The sequence below is a fragment of the Macaca mulatta genome, chromosome 13 (assembly GCF_049350105.2).
Source record: "Macaca mulatta isolate MMU2019108-1 chromosome 13, T2T-MMU8v2.0, whole genome shotgun sequence".
NCBI lineage: Eukaryota > Metazoa > Chordata > Mammalia > Primates > Cercopithecidae > Macaca > Macaca mulatta.
In genome coordinates this window covers 94452644-94474102 of record NC_133418.1, presented here as the reverse complement: position 1 = coordinate 94474102, position 21459 = coordinate 94452644, and the positions used below count along the sequence as shown (strand labels likewise).

Sequence of the window (21459 nt, the reverse complement as noted above, 5' to 3'; positions counted from 1 at the left end):
TAGAGTTGTTTAGAATGAACCAGAATCTATTTCAGGGCTAGCCTATGTGATGAGGTTGGATGATTATGTTAGTTAATACTAATTTTAAGAATTACTTTTTTTTCTGTTACCTGAGTTGATCAAAGGAAATTTTAAACTATAAAAGTTCAAAAATATTTTTGGTAGTGGAACATGAGAATAAACATATTCAAGGTAACCAGTCTGAATGAGGGATCATTCTTCAGCATAGATAAGATTTGGTAAATAGATAGTTTTAAAAAGTCTTCTTTGTACATGAACTCACATCATTATACCCAATCTCTTGGTATTTTTTAGGGTTAGAATCTCTCCTGACCATAGTGCTAGCTACTTGGGAGGCTGAGGCAGGAGGATTGCTTTAGTTGCTCAATAGTTCAACACCAGTTTGGGCAACATAGCAAGATCCTCTCTCAATAAAGAAAGTTAACTTGAATGCTATATAAGTAATATTTATACATTTTGGAAAATAAAAAAATATATAAAGAACAGATCAGAATTACATTACTCAGAGATAGTTGATAACTTTATTTTATAGTGCTACTTTTATTTATGCTATTACCTATAAAATTTTGTAGCCTACTTTTCTCACTTTATATTATTAGGATTTTTCTATGTCATAAGATTTTTCGAAAACATGGTTTCTATTAATATATAAACATATTATTGTACATAGAGATTTCTTTTTGTTTTCTCCTTTAATTAAAAACAGAGTCATTTATTATTTTGTAAGTTGCTTTCTTCATTTCACATGTCATGTCTGCCTTTCTGAATGACTGCTTATGTTAATGTCTAGTCAGCCCTCTGTATCCACAGGTTTTACATTCGTAGATTCAACCAACCATGGATCAAAAATATTTGAAAAAGAATTGTCTCAACTGAACATGTACAGACTTTTTTCTTGTCATTGTTCTCTAAACAATATAACTATTTATATAGCAGTTATATTGTATTAGATATTATGAGTAATTTAGAGAAAAGTATGTTGGAGGATATGAGCAGGCTATATTCAAATATATCATTTTATATGAGGAACTTGTGCATTTGTTGATTTTGATGTCCTCAAGAGGCCCTGGAACAGATCCCCCATGGATGTTGAGACGATTGTGCTTCACTTTTTAAAAACTGGTTGCATAATATTCCGGTTATATGGCTATGCCATAATTTAACCATTTCTCTGTTGATGGACATTTATACTATTTCTAATTTTCACATACAAATAGTGCCTCCATGAGCATTTTTATCTTATATTTTCTTACTTTTATGAGTACTTTTGTAGGATAGAAGTTTAGAATGAAAATATTGGGTAAAAATGTACATGCATTTTATAATTTGCCAGCCATGCTGAATTTGTCTTTTAAAAGGGCTCTATCAGTTGATTCTCTTAGCAATTTATGTTTGAGGCCTTATTTTCCTATACCCTCGCTTTGCTGGATACTATCATTGTCAAATATGAAAAAGTAATTGGAAACATGGTATCGTGTTACATTAGTCTGATTTCTTTGCCTATTTTTAGTGTTCCTTTTTGTATGTGACTCTTGATTCTTGGCTCATTTTCCTATTGTAATTCTATAATGTTTTCATATTTTACATGTAACTCTTAATTCATCTGGAATTTATTTTGATTTTATGGAATGAAACTGCTTGATTCTGGAGGAGATTCAAGGGCTAGTGGGTCTTGAAATTGTGTGTCTGGAAAAATTTAGAGGATAAAAATAAATTTTGCTGCCTTTGGAAAGTAGTTTGTCTCAAATTTATTTAAAAACTTAGTTTATTATTACCCAACTCTATAAAGTATGTTGGAGCAATAAGAAAATCTTACCAACAAAAAGACCCCTTCTTACCAATATAGAAGAGAAAGAATGCTTTGTTTTTATTTGCATGTCAGATACATGCAGATAGGTAGTTTGAGACTACAAAATTTGAGCAGAATTTAACTCAAACAGTAAAACAGACAAAACTTCTCTTGTATTCTTGGAACAAATGGATATACCCTGTGATAGTTTCCTGTGCACCTGATGAAATTCCCGAGTTAATTTCAGTGGTGTTTGTTTGCAACGTCTAGGGTCAGAAGGCCTATGACTTTGGCATTGTGAATCTGGAAACTAAGATAGGATCTAATTCCTGACAAAAAAGCTTGGCCTATTAGGGTTTTTTTGTTTTTGTTCTTTTTAAATTTTTATTTACTTTTTGTTTTGTTTTTTACATAGAGATGGGGTTTTGCCATGCTTCCCAGGCTGGTTTCGAACTCCTGAGCTCAAGCAGTCAGCTCACTTTGGTCTCCCAAAGAGCTGGAATTACAGGCATGAGCCACCACACCTGGCCAGGCCTGTTAGGTTTTTAAAGAGACTGTCTGTGGTAGGCTGAAAATGGTTCTCTAAAATACTCAAGTCCTAATCCTGGAACCTGTGAAATGTTACCTTGTATGTTAGAAAATGGTTTTTGTAATTAAATTGAGGATGTTGATGTCTAGGGCACTTATCCTGGATTATCTGAGTGGTCCCTAAAAGCAATCCTGTGTATCTTTATCAAAGTGAGGCAGAGGGAGATTATATATACACAGAGGAGGTGGAGGCACTGTGACCAGGAGGCAGAGATTTGAGTGTTAGGGCCACAAGTCAAGGCATTCCCACAGCCATCAACAGCTGGAATAAACAAGGAACAGACTCTCCCGTGGAGCCTTTGGAGGGAGTGTGACCTTGCTTTTGTTCTTAATGATACTGCTTTCAGACTTTTTTGGCCTCTAGGAGTGGAAGAGAATAACTTTCTGTTTTAAGCCACCAAGTGATTTGTTACAGCAGCCATAGGAAACTACTGAACACCCTAAAGACAAAAGGGCTGTCTCCCTTTTATTAAACAAAGATTCATTATATGTACTATGTTAATTATTGTGAATGACTTAATTCTTATCTCCTCTTTGCTGATCACCGTTATTTACTGGTTTTCAGTGTTGAGTAACAGGCTAAACAGTCTACCAAAACGACGTTAAAATGAAAAGTTAACCTCAATAGTAAAGTTCATAGGGAAATATTTTGACTTTTTTTAAGCCTGGAAAATGAGTAATTTAGAATCATTTATATTATTTTCAGATTTGCTTTTGAATCGAGGACAAGTCTGTTTATTTCTCTTATTAGTGAAGAAAGAACAACAGAAAGAATTTCAAGTCCATTACATTTTGTTAAAACTTTCCCCCTGCTGTACAAATTTTATTTTTTTCAACCAAATGGTAGATTATATAACTAATGTTACAATTAATTTTTTTCTATTTTTTAATGACATACAACTTCTTATATTTTTGATAAAGTAACTCAAGAGTTGTCTAGATAAGTTGTATTTTTTTCAGTTTATTGACAAACTTATTTTTCTTGCCTGAATAAAAATGATTAATTTCCTAATTCTGCTTTTACCTGTTTTTGCTGACAAACTTATTTTTCTTGCCTGATTACAAATGATTAATTTACTAATTCTGCTTTTACCTATTTGATAATTCTTTATTTTATTAGAATTTTTAGGACTTTGTAAATTTTTTCATAAAGAACCAAGCTCATTTTAAAGTTCCGCTGTCTTTTTATGTTTCTTTTCTTTTTTTTTTTTTTTTTTTTTTTTTTGAGACAGGGTCTCACTGTCACCTAGGCTGGTCTCGAGCTCCTGGACTCGTGATCCTCCCACCTTGGCTTCCCAAAGTGCTGGGATTATAAGCGTAAGTCAATGTGCCTGACCCTTTCTGTGTGTTGTTATCCAATCAATCATTTTTACTGTCATCCATATTTCTATTTTTGTTTTTTAATCATACCTTTTATTTTAAAATTTTGACTGCTTGATTTTAAAATTTGGATTGCTTAGTTTATGTTCTGTTTATTTAAATATTATTTTAGAAAGTATTTCAGTACAGCTTTGTATGAATCCTGTAACTTATGATATGTAATGTCTTTATATTTTTTCTAAATATTCTCTTGCACTGGTTCTAAACTTTGGTGAATATCAGTCTCAGCTGGCAGGCTTATTAAAAATGCAGATATTCCAACTCTACTTAACACTCTGGGTGTAGGGCCTGAGCTTCTGCATTTTTAACAAGCTCCTCACTCCTTGGTAATCTGAATGCACATCAGCATTTGGGAACTACAAGTCTTGTATATTTTTAATTTTTTTCATTAATTCAGCAATTATATAGGAAGGCTTAAGAATTTCTAATCATTAGGGTTGTTTGTTTTGAATTATTAATTCTTAGTTTTATTGTGTCGTAATCAGAAGCTTGCCCTGCAAAATTAATTGAAATTTCCATTATGGTCATTTGTAAATGACCTCTACTGTGGATAGTTGGAAGAAAAAATAGCCATTTGATATATATCTGTTTTTTTTTTTTTTAAATTGAGGTGAAATTTACAAGAAATTAAGCATTTTAAAGTGGACAAATCAGTGGCATTTAGTACATTCATGTGTTGTGCCACCACCACTGCTATCTAGTTTCAAAACATATTTATCACCCCAAAGGAAACTATGTACCATTAAGCAGTTGCTCCCTTCTCCCCAGCCTCTGGCAACCACCAGTCTGCTTTCAGTTTATATGGATTTGCCTATTCTGAATATTTCATATAAATAAAATTATGCAATATGTGACCTTTTGTGTCTTCTTCACTTAGCATAATGTTTTCAAGGTTTATTTAACTCTTTGAGAAACTGCTATTTTATATTCCCACCAGCAATATATAAGGATTGCAAATTTTCCATATCCTTACCAATGCTTGTTATTTTCCATTTTTAAAATTGTGCCCATGCTAGTGGGTATGTAGTGATATCTCATTGTGGTTTTGATTTGCATTTCCCTAATGATGTATGACGTTGAGTAGCTTTTCATATGCTTGTCAACCGTTTGTATGTTTTCTTTGGAGAAATGTCTATTCAAGTCCGTTGCTCGTTTAAAAAAGTTACTTGTCTTTTTGTTGTTGAGTTGTAAGAGTTCTTTATATATACTGGATACCAGACCCTTGACTTGTGAATTTTTCTTCCATTCTGTGGGTTGTCTTTTAATTTTCTTGATGGTGGTCTTTCATGTGCAAAAGTTTTTAATCTGGATGCAGGCCAATTGATTTTTTTTTTTCTTTTGTTGCTCATGTTTCTGGTGTCACATGTTAGAATCCCTTGCCAAATCCAAGGTTGTGAAGATTTACCATTGTTTTCTTATAAGAATTTCATAGTTTTATCTTTTGTGTTTAGGTTGTTGATAGATTTTGAGTGAGTTTGAGGACACCTTCATTCTTTTACATGTGGCTAGCCAGTAGTATCATTTGTTACAGATACTATTCTCTCTCTATTGAATGGTCTTTGCACCCATCTTGAAAATCAGTTGGCCATAGATGTATGGTCAAAATTCTGGACTCTCAATTAATTGGTCTACAGGTCTTGGCCTCAGTCTCCCAAGTAGCTGGGACTACAGGCCTGCCACCACACCCGCCTGGGACTACAGGCATGTGCCACTGTGCCCAGCTAATTTTTTGTATTTTTAGTAGAGAGCCAGGATGGTCTCAATCTCCTGACCTCGTGATCCACCTGCCTTGGCCTCCCAAAGTGCTGGGATTACATGCGTGAGCCACCACACCCGGCCCTAATTTTTGTATTTTTTAATAGAGACGGGGTTTCGCTATGTTGGCCAAGCTAGTCTCAAACTTCTGACCTCAAGTGATCCACCTACCTCAGCCTCCCAAAGTGCTGGGATTACAGGCATGAGCCACCATGCCCAGCAAGAATCTGCATGTGATTGGTTGGGTCAGGAATGAAATCACACGAGTGTCAAAATGGTCTTGTGTGCCGAGTCAGTTTCTGGGTGGGGGTTACAGGGCCAGTGGAGCCAATTTCATGTTATGAGTAACCCAGGTGGCGTCAGTTGGTCCACCAGAATACTAGGTCTGAAAAATACCTCAAGAATCAGCCTTGGGTTTTACAATAATGAGGTAATCTATTGGGGTAATCGGGGAAGTTACAAGTCTTATGACCACTGGCTAGTGACTCTTGTCTAGTAAATAATTACAAAAAAGACAACCAAAATAGTGTCTTGTTATTATTTAACTATGCCTAAGTCTTAGCAGAATTCAGGCCCCTACCATAATTTGGACCTTGTGTCCTTTTGTTAGTTTTTACAAAGATGGTTTTGGTCTCTAAACAAGGAGGGGATTAGTTTTGGGAAAGGACTATTATACTTCCTTTAAGGTTAAAATATAAACTAAATTCCTCCCATAGTTAGCTTGGCCTATGTGCAGGAATGAGCAAAGACAGTTAGCTAATGAGGTTAGAAGCAAGATGGAGTCAGCTGTGTTAGTGTTTTCTCACTGTTATAATTTTGCAAAGGTAGTTTCAGTACCACACTGTTTCGATTACTGTAGCCTTGTAGTAAGTTTTGAAATTGGGAAGCATGAGTCCTCCAACTTTGTTCTTTTTCAGTATTGTTTTGGCTACTTGGAACCACTTGCAATTCCATTCATATTTGATGATTGGCTTTTCTATTTCTGCAAAAGTTATTGGAATTTTGATAGAGATTGAATTGCAACTGTAGATTGCTTTGAGTAGTATTGCCATAACAGTATTGTCTTTTATTTATTTATTCTTTTTTTTTTTTTTGAGACAGAGTTTTGCTCTGTCGCCCAGGCTGGAGTGCAGTGGTGCGATCTTGGCTCACTGCAACCTCCACCTCCCGGGTTCAAGCAGTTCTCTGTCTCAGCCTCCTGAGTAGCTGGAATTACAGGCACCCACCACCACGCCCGGCTACTTTTTTGTATTTTTAGTAGAGACGGGGTTTCACCATCTTGGCCAGGCTGATCTTGAACTCCTGACCTCGTGATCCACCCACCTTGGCCTCCCAAAGTGCTGGGATTACAGGCGTGAGCCACCATGCCCGGCCTATTTATTTATTTTTAAAGACAGAGTCTCACTGTGTTGCCCAGGCTGGAGTGCATTGGTGTGATCTCAGCTCACTGCAACCTCTGCCTCCTAGGTTCAAGTGATTCTTCTGCCTCAGCCTCCTGAGTAGCTGGAACTACAGGTGTGTGCCACCACGCCTGACTAGTTTTTGTTTTTTTAGTAGAGAGACAGGGTTTCACCATGTTGCCCAGGCTGGTATTGAACTCCTGACCTTAAGTGATCCACCCACGTCAGCGTCCCAAAGTGCTGGGATTACAGGCATGAGCTACCGTGCCTGGCCAGCACTGTCTTTTAATCCCTAAACCTGGTGTATCCTTCCATAGATTAGATTTTCCTTAATTTGTTAATGTTTTGTGGTTTTCAAAGTGTCTTTTACCTCCTTGGTTAAATTTATTCCTAGGTTTATTCCTTTGATGTTATTGTAAATGAAATTATTAATTTTCCTTTTGATTTGTTTATTGCTGGTGTATAGAAACATAGTTGATTTTTGTGTGTTGATCTTGTACCCTTCAACTTTGCTGAATTTGTTTATTAGCTCCAGTAGTATTTTTGTGGGTTCCTGGGGATTTTCTTTTTTCTTTTTTTTTTGAGACGGAGTCTCGCTCTGCCGCCCAGGCTGGAGTGCAGTGGCCAGATCTCGGCTCACTGCAAGCTCCGCCTCCCGGGTTCATGCCATTCTACTGCCTCAGCCTCCCGAGTAGCTGGGACTACAGGCGCCCGCCACCTCGCCCGGCAAGTTTTTTGTATTTTTTTAGTAGAGACGGGGTTTCACTGTGTCAGCCAGGATGGTCTCGATCTCCTGACCTTGTGATCCGCCCGTCTCGGCCTCCCAAAGTGCTGGGATTACAGGCTTGAGCCACCGCGCCCCGGCAGGTTCCTGGGGATTTTCTATACATAGGATCATGTCATGTGCAAATTCTTCCTTCTGATTTGGATGAATTTTATTTCTTTTTCTTGCCTAATTGTTCTCACTAGAAATTCTAGTTCAATGTTGAATAACAATGGTGAAAGCAATCATCCTTGTCTTATTCCTGATTTTAGAGGGAAAGCTTATAGTCACTTTACCCCTGAGTATGAAGTATGAACATCATTGTCATGAACCATTGCTGTGGGTTTTTCATAGTGCCCTTTTCTTTCTTTTAAATATTTAACATTCTTCTGAGTGGAGTTAACTAGAAAACTTTAAAGAAGCTAATTTAAAGTTTTTACTAGTTTATGGGACATAGTCTCAAAATTGAGAACAGAAGAAACATCCACATAGTTACAATTTTTGTCCTTAGGGCTTACATGGGCAAGAATATACAGAAAGCATTTATGGAAAAGGAGTTAAAAGGAGACAAGACTTTCAGAACTCACTGAATAGAAGGTTCCACTTGTTTATTTGGCTTTGCTCTCTAAACTGTTGGAGTTGACAATTAATCCCCTTCTAAGGCTTTACTTTTTGTCACTGGCTTGTAAAACTGGAAAATTTGCCCAGATTAAGCCTTTTGATGTTTTATTTTGTGTTAATTTCTTTCTTGATTTGAGATAAATGTTTATAAACATCAACTGGTTTTTGTTTCTGAGGCCTACACTGGAGGAAAGGACCGTAATTACTAATGTTGCATCAGAAGTTGCTCAGACAAATGGAAACTTTTTCTTTTCTTATAAAAGTGGAAGTGCCCCTAGTGTTAGAATGTACATTATTCTTGCATTTGGTAAAGTGTTCTATTGTCTTTTTTGTAGGCATTTTAATGACATTCAGATAGGTTTTATGCAAAATATTTATGGTAGGCCGGATCTTAAAAATATTTTTTGCAGGGAGTCAGGAGGTGATTACCTTTCCAAGTAATTTCAGGAATTTTCAGTTTTCCTAAATATTTATAGGAAGAAATCCAGGTTCTATTAGAATATTTTGTCTCCACAAGTCTTGCCAATCCCTCCTACCTGCCCCCCACCATACCTTGTAATGGAACATTTTGTGCCATGCATTAGATGAAACTTTTAAGTCACAGTGATGAGGAAGAAAAAAGATTGGCTGTGGATAGTGTGTTGCAACTATTTTTGCATTAAATCATAATTGCGCCTTTCTATCTTCTCTGGAGTTGAAAATAAAAAGAAATGATTTGTTGAATATAGTTGATATTTGTGTACCATGTATCCATGGCCTCACTAGTCAGGGGAGAGCAGATTTCCATCTTGGAAAATAGTTTGTCTGGAGTGAATGTTTCTGATTAATTCATTATGTGTATATGACAATTATATGTGTATGATAGTTACATATGTTAGACAATTATATGTGTCTAACTATATTACATAACTACCATATGACAGTTACATATGCTATACATGAAGACATATATATGTGTGTGTATACATATATAAAAAGTTCAGAACAAGGTTGTATGCTTCTTATAGTAAAAGGAATCTGAATCTGTTATGTTCTTTTAAGTTAGTGTCGTTGGGATAAAGAGAGCAGTTAGACGGAAGAGAACCTGGTAGGCTTAAAAGCCACCTGATTCTCCTGATTTGGGTCACCCGTATCTGGAACATCCTCTTTAATTTGGTTATCAACATGTTTTTTCATCCCTTTATTTCTTCTCTAATTCCTTATAATCTTGATAATTTATGAACCTAAACAAAGAGTTTTTGTGTTGATTTCTTCAGTGACATAAAAATTAACCTACTTCTGTGGATGGATAAATGAACATGGATGCGTTCTATGGAGCAGAGTCTACCAAAATTATTTTTTTAAATCATCTGAAGCACATTGTGCTGTTGGATTGACCATTTTCCTCAGTTGTTTTAACTGTTTACAGGGAATGAAGATGAGTGGGCAACAGGTTGTGGTTGCTAGAGTTCATGACTTCATTATCTGCAGTCTGAATATTGGCTCTGAAGGTTCTGAAACCTGGTTTCCTAGTTTTATGCGGTGCTCATGACTTAATTTATACCAGTGAAATTTATAAGGGATTGATTTTCAAAACCCAAAGGCTTGTTTGTTAATTTACATGGGCAGTGGACCTTTCCAGTCTAATTTGCTGTTTGGATTGTTTTTGTGTTGGTATCTGAGTATCAAACAACATCTTACCAATAATAAGAAAGCTGTGTAGTGTGTTAATGACTTTGCAGCTATGAAAATACATGTGTAAAAGAAAAACTCATAATCAGGGAAGAAGGCAAATGTTGTACCTGGTTCAATAGAAAAGTAATATAACCCACAAATTTATATGGAGTAAAGAAATGTTGAAATGGACCCAAATGGAGACAAAACTGGTTTGTTGGGGAGGGAGAGCTGGGGAGAGGCCCAGGAGGTCAACTGAACCTCCTGCCTGACAGGATAGAATTTACATATCCCTCAGTTAACCTATAGCCTACAGAGTTGTAAAATAGCTCCCATCAAACAGAATCTGATAAAGTGTAGAGATGTGCTATAAATCATGCCTAGTTTTCCATCATGTTTTTCTCTACATATTACTGTGAATTGTCGTGAGTGGGGATTAAAAGATTTTTTTAATTTGAGAGACAGGGACTTGCTATGTTGACCAAGCTGGACTTGAACTCCTGGGCCCAAGTGATCCTCCTGCCCCAGCCTTCTGAGTAGCTGGGAATACAAGCATGTGCCACAGATATTTGAGTACAGTTCTGGATCCTCTTTGAGCATGATGAGGTTTTAAAATTGTACCATTACCTGGTTAATGAATGAACAGTTTTAATGATTTGGTTTTAAATAATTTAACTTTTTTTTTTAATAGGACCTCACTCTGTCACCCAGGCTGGAGTGCAGTGGCACAATCTCGGCTCATGGTAGCCTTGACCTCCTGGGTTCACGTGATCCTCCTGGCACAGCCTCCTGTATAGTTGGGACCACAGGTGTGCGCCACCAAACATGGCTAATTTGATAAAAATTTTTTGTAGAGATGAGGTCTTATTTTGTTGCCCAGGCTGGTCTGGAACTCCTAGACTCAAGCAGTCCTCCCACCTTGGCCTCTGAAAGTGCTGGGATTACAGGCATGAGCCACCACACCTGGCCTTAGATTTGTTAGTTATACACAAATCCAGGTTCAGATTTACCTTGCTAGCCTTTTTTTTGTGTGTGTGTGACACAGGATCTCACTGTTGCCCAAGCTGGAGTGTAGTGTAGTGGCACAATTATAGCTCGTTGTAGCCTTGAACTCCTGGGCTCAAGCGATTCTCCTGCCTCCGCCTTCCAAGCAGCTGGGATTACAGGCATGTGCCACCACCACTGGCTAATAAAAAGTTTTTTGTAAAGGTAGGGTCTCACTGTGTTGCCCAGGCTGGTCTAGAACTCCTGGGCTCAAGTGATACTTCTGTTTCAGACTCCATAGTTCTGGGATTACAAAATTGAGTCATGGTCCCTTACTAGTCTTATAGAAACTTATAATTTTCTTTTTGGCACTGGGTCTTTTTTTGGATAGCTGGTGGTGACTTGGAGGCTGGCTGCAAGGGGCAGTATTAAATGTAATCTGGTACTGTATGGTTTTTTTTTTTTGGTAAACAAGTAACCATTGAAATTGTATACAATTATTGGGAAGCTATATAATGGGGTTGGAAAGAGTCCCAGCCCTGTGTTAATCTGTATTACTGACCTATACAACAGCATTTGCAGTTACTGTGATTTTCGACCTAATTTGTCAGAATCTTCATTGTAATTCATTCTGAACATTTTAATGCATGTTTAAATAGAATAAGTTTTAAATTGGCATGCCTGTTTTATACAACTCAGCCCAGTATTTTTCTTTTAGCCAGAATAAATGTTGAATGATTCCTTCCTTTTAGTGATGATTTCTGATATAGTTTCTCCTAATATGTGATGCCCTCTAGTGAATTCAGCCTTGCAGAAATATTTTGAGAAGCAGTAGTCAGTGTAATGAAATCTCAAGGAACATTCTAATAATTAGAACTATTCCTTTATGCTTTGTTGAGATGCAAGTTTCTGTCGCTGTAAGTGTTCAAGCAAAGATGTGATAATCCCCTATGAGTCTTATTGTTGAATGGAGTGAAACTTCTCCAGATGACTTCTAAAGTCTTCTTCAGCTTCGTGGTTCTAGCTTCCATATAAACCAGTAGTCCTCAGCCATTAAATATTGAACATTGACTGGGCCTTAAGCACTGTCCTGGAGGGTTGTGAGGGTTCCAAAGGTAGTATAGGTCATAGATGTGATTTCAAATAACTAATCAAGAGGATAAAATAATAGTAGCTAACCTTTATTGAACATTTACTCTGTTCCTAGAGCTGCTGAAGACAGTTACTTTGTCATTTAATCCTCACAATAGTCTTTAAGTAGCCGCCACTTTTAGTCCAATTTATTTTTGTAGATATTGGGGCCACTGAGGTTAAATAATTTGCCCAAGCTCACACAGTAAGTGGTGGAACCAGGACTAGTTTATGTAAAATAATAGTGGATAGGAGGTGAATGGCAGGCCAGCGATCAAAGTTTCATCTGTCTTTACAGCCACTCCACATCACTTGCATTATCGCCTCAATTCCACCTCCGCTCAGATTCGTCACCACTGCATTCGATTCTTACACGAATGCAGACCCTGTAACTGTGCATGCAGGGGATCTAGGTTGCATGCTCCTTAGGAGAATATAATGCCTGATGATCTGTCACTGTCTCATATCCTCCACTCCTCCAGATAGGACCATCTAGTTGCAGGAAAACAAGCTCAGGACGCCCGTCGATTCTACCATTATGGTGAGTTGTATAATTATTTCATTATGTATTACAGTGTAGTAATAACAATAGAAATAAAGTACACAATAAATGCACCGTGCTTGAATCATCCTGAAACCACCCCTGCCCCTGCCCCTGCCCCTGCTCTCCATGGAAAAATTGTCTTCTGTGAAACCAGTCCTTGGTGCCAAAAAGCCTGGGGACTGCTGGTTTACAGGCTGTCAGCTCTCTGAGGGTGTATTTAGTTGTCTGTATTAAGCTAGCTCAAATTACTTTTGGATACCTCTTTACATTGTTACACTTAAGTGTATGATTCTCATATTAACTTCAGTCACAGAAGTGATAGTTAATAATTTGTATATAAGTTTGGCAGTTCATTTTAATTTTTGGCCCGTAAGGTATTTTACTTACTGTAAAGACTTACTTGATAAAATGACACAGTCTTATCTTCTTTTTCCTTTAAAACATCCATTCTTTGAGGTTTAGTGAATCAACTCCTCATTCCTATGCCTAAGAATCCTTTGAGGGCATTTATGACTTGTAGGTGTCTTTTGATTTTCAGAGACATTTACCGTGTTCTTTATTGGATTTTAAGGCTAGGGTAGCTGTTGTTCTTTTAGTTTTTATCACCTAGACTGAATAGAAATCGATTTCTCCATTTGCAGGTAAATTAATTTCATCAAATTAGAGCTAGCCTTTTGATGCCTTGCATTGTACCTGTTTGTGGTGTATTCAGGTCAGTGCTTGTTGTATGGAGAAAATATAGAATACATCTTCAGTCTAATTACTGGAAAGATAATGTAAGACTTAAAGAGGAAAGGAATATTATATTGTGGTATATAAGGTAGATTGTTCTCATTTCTGGAAACTTTTTTGGTGTCCATTTATGAAATGGTTTATTTGCTCCAAAGTATCTGTATATAGCCTCTAATGGGTACACAACTAAGTCACAGATTGTGACCCCAATGGCCTGAACACCCCTTAGTCTTCATCTCTCCCTGATTTCACTTCTGCGCATACCTAAAGACTTGATGTTATCAACATATCACTTTATCTTTCCATTTAGGCTATCACTGAGTAATAAGAAGGAATGTGAGAAGAAATCAAATTGAAGACTTTCCTAGTGAAAGGAGAGACACTCAGAGGTGCCCAGCCTAGGATTTTAAGAAGTCTAGAAAGATTGAGCAGGGCTCTCGAGAAGAATATTTTAATGCAAGTAGGAGGTTAGGAAAATCCTGCCTGACTCCATGCCCGTTTTGGTAAAAACAGACCAACTTTTTAAGACTTCTTGAAATTTTACTATTTTCCTTCTATTTTTCTAATTTCTCTCTCTCCCCCCAGAAAGTTTCTCTAGCAGTGAAAAATCTCAAAGGGTTATTATTTAAGGGATAGGAATTAAGGAATTCTGTGGTCTGAATTCTGTGGCCCAGGATTTGGGAACATAAAGTCAAAAGTGTTAGTGAGGGGTTAAAAAAAAAAAAAGGCATAAGCCAGTTACAGAAGCATTTGGAACTGGGCCTCCCACACTTTAGGAGTTAAAACAAGAGATTGGGGTGTTAGGAGATAGTTTTATAAATCATTATTTGAAGTTAAGCATTTATTCATAGTGGTTAAAGACTGTGTTGTTATTAGTGCTATTTTCAGGTACATTTTTGTGAAGTTGGCTTTTGTAGGCTGACCTGAAAACCTAATCACTTTGTATAATGTAATTTTTTGGGAAAATGCATCTGAATTCCAAACAGCTGATTTAAATGCAGAGTTTTAGAATGCTACCTGCTCATAAGTTGGGACTGTTGTCTCTGTTCATATTTTGATAGAATTCCCAATTTGGTTCATTTCTAATCTGGGAAACAAAATTTTATTTGACTGTAGAGGAGGTAAATCTCTATAGAATAGTTACATGTATAAAAATAAGTTACTTCTTAGCTGAGTGTGGTGGTGTGTGCCTATAGTCCTAGTACTTGGGTGGCTGAGACGGGAGGATCACTTGAGCCCAGGAGTTTGAGGCTGCGGTGAGCCATGATTGTGCCACTGCACTCTAGTCTGGATGACAGAATGACAGCCTGTCAATAAATAGATAGATAGGTAAGTAGGTAGCTAGATAGATTTGAAAAACCAGACATAGACACACATACACAAATAAAGTAACTTTCATAACCAGAAACTACAGTAATCTTTGGCATAGTATTTGTAACTTAAGACTTGGTTTTATATTGTACAATAATTTAACAAATCTTTAGGTTAAGATTCAGATGGACTTGCAGACTTGTGTTACATTGTAAAAGGGGTATCAAGCCTCCTGGGATATACTTGGTTGCCCAATTGCTGTTTCTTTAAGTATTTTTTCCCTTTTAGGGCCTTTGTTTCTTCATCTACAAAATAAGAATGTTTGTAATGGCATTATTCATATAGCTCAAACTTGAAAAATACACAGATGTCAAACAGAATAAATACATTTTGGGATATTTATACAGTGAAATACCGTACAGCAATGAAAAAGAAGAAACCATTTTGGCACTTACTTATATGGGTGACTCTCACAGACATGTTGAATAAAAGCAGCCAGATGCAGTAGAGTATATACTTTTTTTTGAGACAGGGTCTCATTCACTCATCCAGGCTAGACTACAGTGGTGCGATCATAGCTCTCTGCAGCTTCCAACTCTGGGGTTCAAGTGATCCTCCTGCCTCAGCCTCTCAAGTAGTTGGGACCACAGGCGCACGTTGCCATGCCCATCTATGGAGGATCGCTCAAGCGATCCTCCCATTTTGGTAGAGATGGGATCTCACCATGTTACCCAGGCTGGTCTAGAACTTCTGGGCTCAAGCAATCCTTCTGCCTCAGCCTCCCAAAGTGCTGAGATTATAGGTGTGAGCCACCACACCTGGCTGTGTATATGTTTGTTAATTCCATTTAGATAAAGTTAAAAGACAGGTAAGACTAATGATGGTCATATAATTCAGAATTGTGGTTACCAGTGGAGTAGTTAATTATTGGGAAGGGACATGCATGAAGGAGGCTTCTGGGTTGCAGGCAGTACTCTGTCTCAGTCTGGATATATTGACTTTTAAAAATATTGAGTCATATACTTAGGGTTTGTACATTTTACTGAACCCTACAGTTTTAAGAAGGCTGAAAGTATGTACCAAAATGAAACACAAAAAAGAAGAAAGTAAAAGAAACAAAAGATTGACTGGATTGGGAGCCAGGAAAACTGAGATCAGACTTCAGCTCCACCACTAAACATCTGTGATTTTAGGTAACTCATTGACCTCTTTGCCTTAGTGATTGTATCTGTAAAATGGAAATAATCCCTGCCTTCTGTATTTCAATTAGGGTAAACACTTTCATCCTTTTATACTGCATTTCATTACATCATAGAGATAAACCTTTGAAAGCACATTGGAGGCTATTAAAAATATTCTGGATGTAAAGTGACATTATTTTCCTGTTAATACTTTTATACTTGTTGTATTAGTATTCTGTTTAATAAAAAGGACCCCATATAAAAATAGCAAAATGGCCAAAGACTGGTCAGCTGAACCACATTTGTTACCTTTTTTTCTTTTTTCCAGACAGGGTCTTGCTCTGTTGTCCAGGGTGCAGTGCGGTGGCCCAATCTTGGCTGATGCAACATGCCCCTCCTGGGCTTAAGCTATCCTCCCACCTCAGCCTCCTGAGTAGCTGGGACTATAGGTGTACACCAACATGCTTGGCTAATTTTTGTATTTTTTCTTTGTAGATGTAGGGTTTTGCCATGTAACCCAGGCTGGTCTCCAATTTCTGAGTTCAAGTGATATACCTACCTTGGCTTCCCAAAGTGCTTAGATTACAGGTGTGAGCCACTGCGCCCGGCCTATACTAGCTTTTGAATTCCTGGCAAAAATATAAAGTGACAGGATCAATTTATCTGACTTTTTCTCTTTTTTATATTAAGCCCTCCATCAAGTAGAAATTGAGCTCTTTCATGCAGGGTATGATGCTTCATGCTTGCAATCCTAGCTCTTTGGGAGGCCTAGGCGAGGGTATCAGTTGGAGTTCAAGTGAGCTGTGATTCGTCACTGCACGTTTAGCCTGGGCAATAGGGTGAGACCCTGTTTCTGGGGTCGGGAAAATTCGAGCTCTTTCAAAGTGTGCTGGGGTTTTATGCTGAGGATATAGTAGTGCACAATATCAGTATGGTCCTTACAACTATAGAACTATAGAACTAAGATTCTAGAGGGAATGACAGGTGGAAAACAAGGAAACAGACAAATGAATAAATAACCGCTGGCTGTAATGAGAGCCATAAATGAAGCACTCAGGACTGAGACAGAATCACTATTGAGGGGAACTTGCTTTAAGTAGTGGTCAGCCTTAGTGAGAGCTTGTTTAAGGAGTTGACATTAAGCTGACACCTAAAACCTCAAGGAAGAAACAGAGGTAGTGAAACAAAGTCTGAGAAGGTAGCCTGGGCAATTTGTACTAAGCCCTGAGGTAGGAAGTGGCCTGTTGGAGAACCTGGCAGAAGAGGTTAGCACGGAGGTGGAAGGGGAGTGGTAATTCGATTTTTACTCTAGGCTCAGTGGAAAGCCGTTAAAGGTTTTTAAACTGGGAAATTGTGTAACTGGATTTACATTGTAAGATTACACTCAAGTGTTGGGTAAGTAGATGAACCTGTGGGTCTGAAGCTAAGATAATGTGTTGGAGGTATTTTGGTAATATCAGCATAAAGATAGCGCAAAGGAAAGAGGAAGGAGGAAGAGGATAGAGAGAAGACAACTGATGTCTGAGTGATAGGAAGCTTCAGCATTTAGAGGTCCGGTAGAGGAGGGGGAGCCAACCAATCCAACCAGGAGAGAAGGATCACCAACGTCAGAAGAAAACCTGGAGAGTGGTGTCACAAAAGCCAAGAGAGGCTAGCATTTCAAGGAGGAAGTGGCCATGTGTGTGGAATGCTGCCAAGAGGGTAGAGTAAAATGAGGACAGAGAAGTAGCTCTTGGATGTGGCTACATGAAAGTGGACTCTTTTGCCAAAGTGGTTTCAGTGGAATGGTAGAGGCCGAAAGCTGACTGAAGAGGGAAGTTGATTGAAGAGGGAATGGGAAGTGAGGAAGCAGAGACTGTGTGTAGTTAATGATTCATTTTTCTGGGCAATCAGTTTAGATTTATACTTTGCTATCCCCAAGTATTTGAGGAGTCTTAAAAACCCATTCAGTAAGCCTAGGGGTTTGCATTATCCATAAATGGCTGTAGGAACTTAGTATTGGCCTTTGACTTCCAGTAATTTTTCTTTGGTTAGCATTTAATTGTTAATTTGAGAGATTCTGAATTTTGTAGGAGGCTTCCATGTATAGTAAAGCTGAGTATTCAATCTGTTAACTTCTAGAGAACTAGTATTATAAATAAATTGAAACTTGGATTATTTACCTTTTCAAGGAAGTAATTACAAGCCTTGAAAGTTATGCAAAAGCTATTTCATCTTGAAACACTTAGAAATTCATTTTGGTTTTTTGTGATTACAGTGTTCAGTAAGACAGACATCTAAATAGGGATTGCATTTGGCAGTTATGTACATGTTCTTGTTCTAAACTAAGCACTGTTTCTGTGGTTTAGATTTTTCCTTTATAAATAGAATTTTAATCAGTGTAGGTTAGATATTTTTCCAGGCATGTTATAATTAGCACTGGCTACAACTTAATCCTAAAATGTGTATAGTAAATCTAATAATATTTTATAAGCACTCCTGCCATTAAATGAAAGCAGGAATTATTTGAATATTTTTAAAAATCTCTAGTGTATATCTTTCCAAAACTGTGTGGAAAGAATGTATGGCTATTAAAAAATATTAATACATAACTTGCTTGGTCTTGTCACTGAGAATGATGTTACTTATATTTTGAAGCCACATAGTCTTATATGCCATGATAGCTCATTCATATATTCTTTTGAATATACTATGTAGTAATGTAGTTACTGAAAGAAAAAGCATTGCTGTAGGATCTACTTTCCAAATGTGATATGTCTGCCAATTTAGGCCCAGTGATTTGGGAGGCTGAGGCAGGAGAATTGCTTGAGGCTAGGAGTTCGATTAAGAGCAGCCTGGTCAACATCGTGAAATCCTGTCTCTATTAAAAAAACAAAAACAAAAAACAAAAAACAAACCTAAGGACAAGCAATTTGGATTACAGGAAATTATTTAGTAGTATGGTTAAGAAGCACCTTCTCTGGTGTAAGATACACTTGGGGACCGGTCTCAGCTTTTTAGAATCTTAGATCATCAGAAGCAAGGAAAGTCAGAGAAACTGTCATAGCCAAGAGGAGCCACGGGAGACATGATGGCTAAATGTAATGTGGTATTCTAATGGGACCCTGGTGCAGAATAACATTAGATAAAAGCTAAGGAAATTTAGATAAATTTGGACTTTAGTTAATACAAATATAATATTGCTTCATTAGTTGTGACAAATGTATCTACTAATATAAGACATTAATATTAGGGGAAACTAAGTATAGAGTATATGGAAATTCTGTCCTGTCATCACAATTTTAAAACTACTCTAGGCCAGGCACAGTGGCTCACACCTCTAATCCCAGCACTTCAGGAGGCTGAGGTTGGGGGGATCACTTGAGCCCAGGAGTTCGAGACCAGCTTAGGCAACATAGGGAGACCCTGTCTCTATAAAAATAAAATGAAATAAAATTAAAAACTACTCTAAAGTAAATAAGTTTATTAAGAAAAAGAATGTATTTTTATAACCATCTTTAGAAAATACAACCTGCCACACTTTGTAACTCTGATTATATGATTTAACCTTAGTAGACCTACTGTCTTTATCTTTAAAGTGAGGGTATAATGTGTCTACCTCCATAGGGTTGTTCTGAGGATTTAATGAAGCACTGCAAGCAAAAGAGCCTGGCAAAGTGTCTGGCATAGTGAATGCTCAACAAATGCTACTAGTGATGATGAAAACTCATCTTTAATTTTGTTTTAATGTCTGCATAAGCAAACCCACTTTCTTACATTTTGGTTGAGCTATAAGAGCTCTGGCATTGCAAACCAGACCCAGTTTAGGGTCTAGACCTACCATATCCATTTCCAGTTGTCTTAACTTGAATTTAAAACTAAAACTCCTAATGGATTTTAAAAGCAATTCTACTTTATTCTCAAGCCTTAAATTTTATGGGCAGCATAGTGAATGGGAACGAGTACTGAATAGGAATTAGGAGACCTGACTTTTAGGCCCCAGTTTGCCACTGAATAGTTTGGTGATTTGGGGAAATTTCTTTTACCTTTTTAGAAACTTCATTTTCTCGTTAGTAAAATGGGAATGTTGAACTGGATGCCGGTTATTTGTGAAATTGAGTTACATTGATAACTAGGTGAGAAATGGGCTTCAGAGCAGTCACCTTAGAGGTTTTGTCTTCCCAGGAGGCCTCCTAGGAAAATTAGTCTATTACTCATGTTTACATCTCATTTTGGACCAAATATAAGTGGCCCTGCTTGCTGATCCATCATATTCTCTGTATTAGGCCCCATGAGACTCTTCAATTGCTTCAAAAACTCAAATTCGCTTTCAAAGTTTGGAGCTTTGTTACCATTCATTGAGGATAATTAATAGAATGTGCTAAAAGTTCTGCAGGGATTTCCCATAAAGGAGTTCTAAAAATACTGTAAGTAGTGACAGCATTGTGGGAGTAAGTATTGTGGCCTTCCCAAATCAGTCATTTTGAAAGCCACAGGGCTCTTTTGGAAATAATTCTGGCATTATTATTATTATTTTTTAATGTATTTACTCATTGTACAATGTGATTCTAGTTTTGAGACTTTTAAACTTTTAGGGTCTTCTCAGTTTCATTATAACTTCCTGGCTTTGCCATTAACCAATATTATTTTATTGTAATTTTAAGATAATAGCGCTAGGAAAGTACTGTGGGCAAGAACTGTGTTGTGCAGAATAAAATCTCTAATGCAGATCTAGTTTCTGTTTCTTTGTCCAGAGCTTAGAGGAAAGCTTGGCCACACATTGTATAAATGTTAGCCATCAAATTTTAATATGACTAGAACTATTATGATCAGAGTGTTTAACTGTGTGTACATTTGAGAGTGTAACATTTAGTAACATATTTGACTGACAGTTTAAAAAAAGTGATTTCATTTTAAAATAATTAAGTTGAACTGTTTATTAAATATTTCATTTTTCCATATGTGTTTTAAATTGAATTTCAGTGACCTAAAATTCTGTTTGTAGAAATAACTTTGCACATCTTTTACTATGGTGTGGTATGGTATATGTATGTTAGATTTTTTAAAAACAGTAACTCACTTAAGCAGAAAGTTTATTAAACCCTGACTAATTAAATTATCCAAACATGAACAGACTGCTATATGGTACCACTACTGGTTTTTGTAATATTAACAAGTCACTTAGTGTGATCTTTCACCAGTGAATAATTGCATATTTTCCATGGAAAGCATTGTGATAAGAGATATATACTACTATTAGAAACCATTAACTTTAGAAATTATCAGCAGATGTTTTCCATGCATGGTCGGCTTCATTTGGTTTGGTTCCCCCTTAGCTGAATAGTTCTAACTTGACTGGAAAGATATATGGCTAACATTTACATGATGTGTTTGGAACGTAATGAAGCACTACACTAGACTTTCAGTTAATGGAATTTGTACCATTTTAGTTTTTTGGACAGCTTTTTTCTCTGTTTTTAAGGAGGTGTCATGTGCAGTGCCATCTTTTTCAATACTTGCCATTAGTGATATGTAAGGAAGAAAGGTTGAAGAAGTGATTTTTTATAGAACTATTATTTTATTAGAGGTTAGGAAATAACTTTCTTTCTTTAATAAATTCACATTTC

General features: G+C 37.0%; 1 protein-coding gene across 9 annotated transcripts in view; it reads left to right on the top strand.

Annotated features, from left to right (window-relative positions):
* The window catches only part of LCLAT1 (lysocardiolipin acyltransferase 1), a 215352-nt gene that overhangs the window by 18844 nt on the left and 175049 nt on the right, over positions 1-21459 (top strand). Inside the window, exon 3 of one of the 9 annotated variants that reach the window (XM_077959795.1) lies at positions 3631-3715. The exons of 7 other annotated variants lie outside the window; for them this stretch is intronic. The gene's annotated coding sequence lies outside the window, so the exon portion shown is untranslated. Of the gene's footprint in view, positions 1-3630; positions 3716-12572; positions 12627-21459 lie in introns of those variants that run through there. One more of the 9 variants, XM_077959796.1, reaches the window with a different exon arrangement.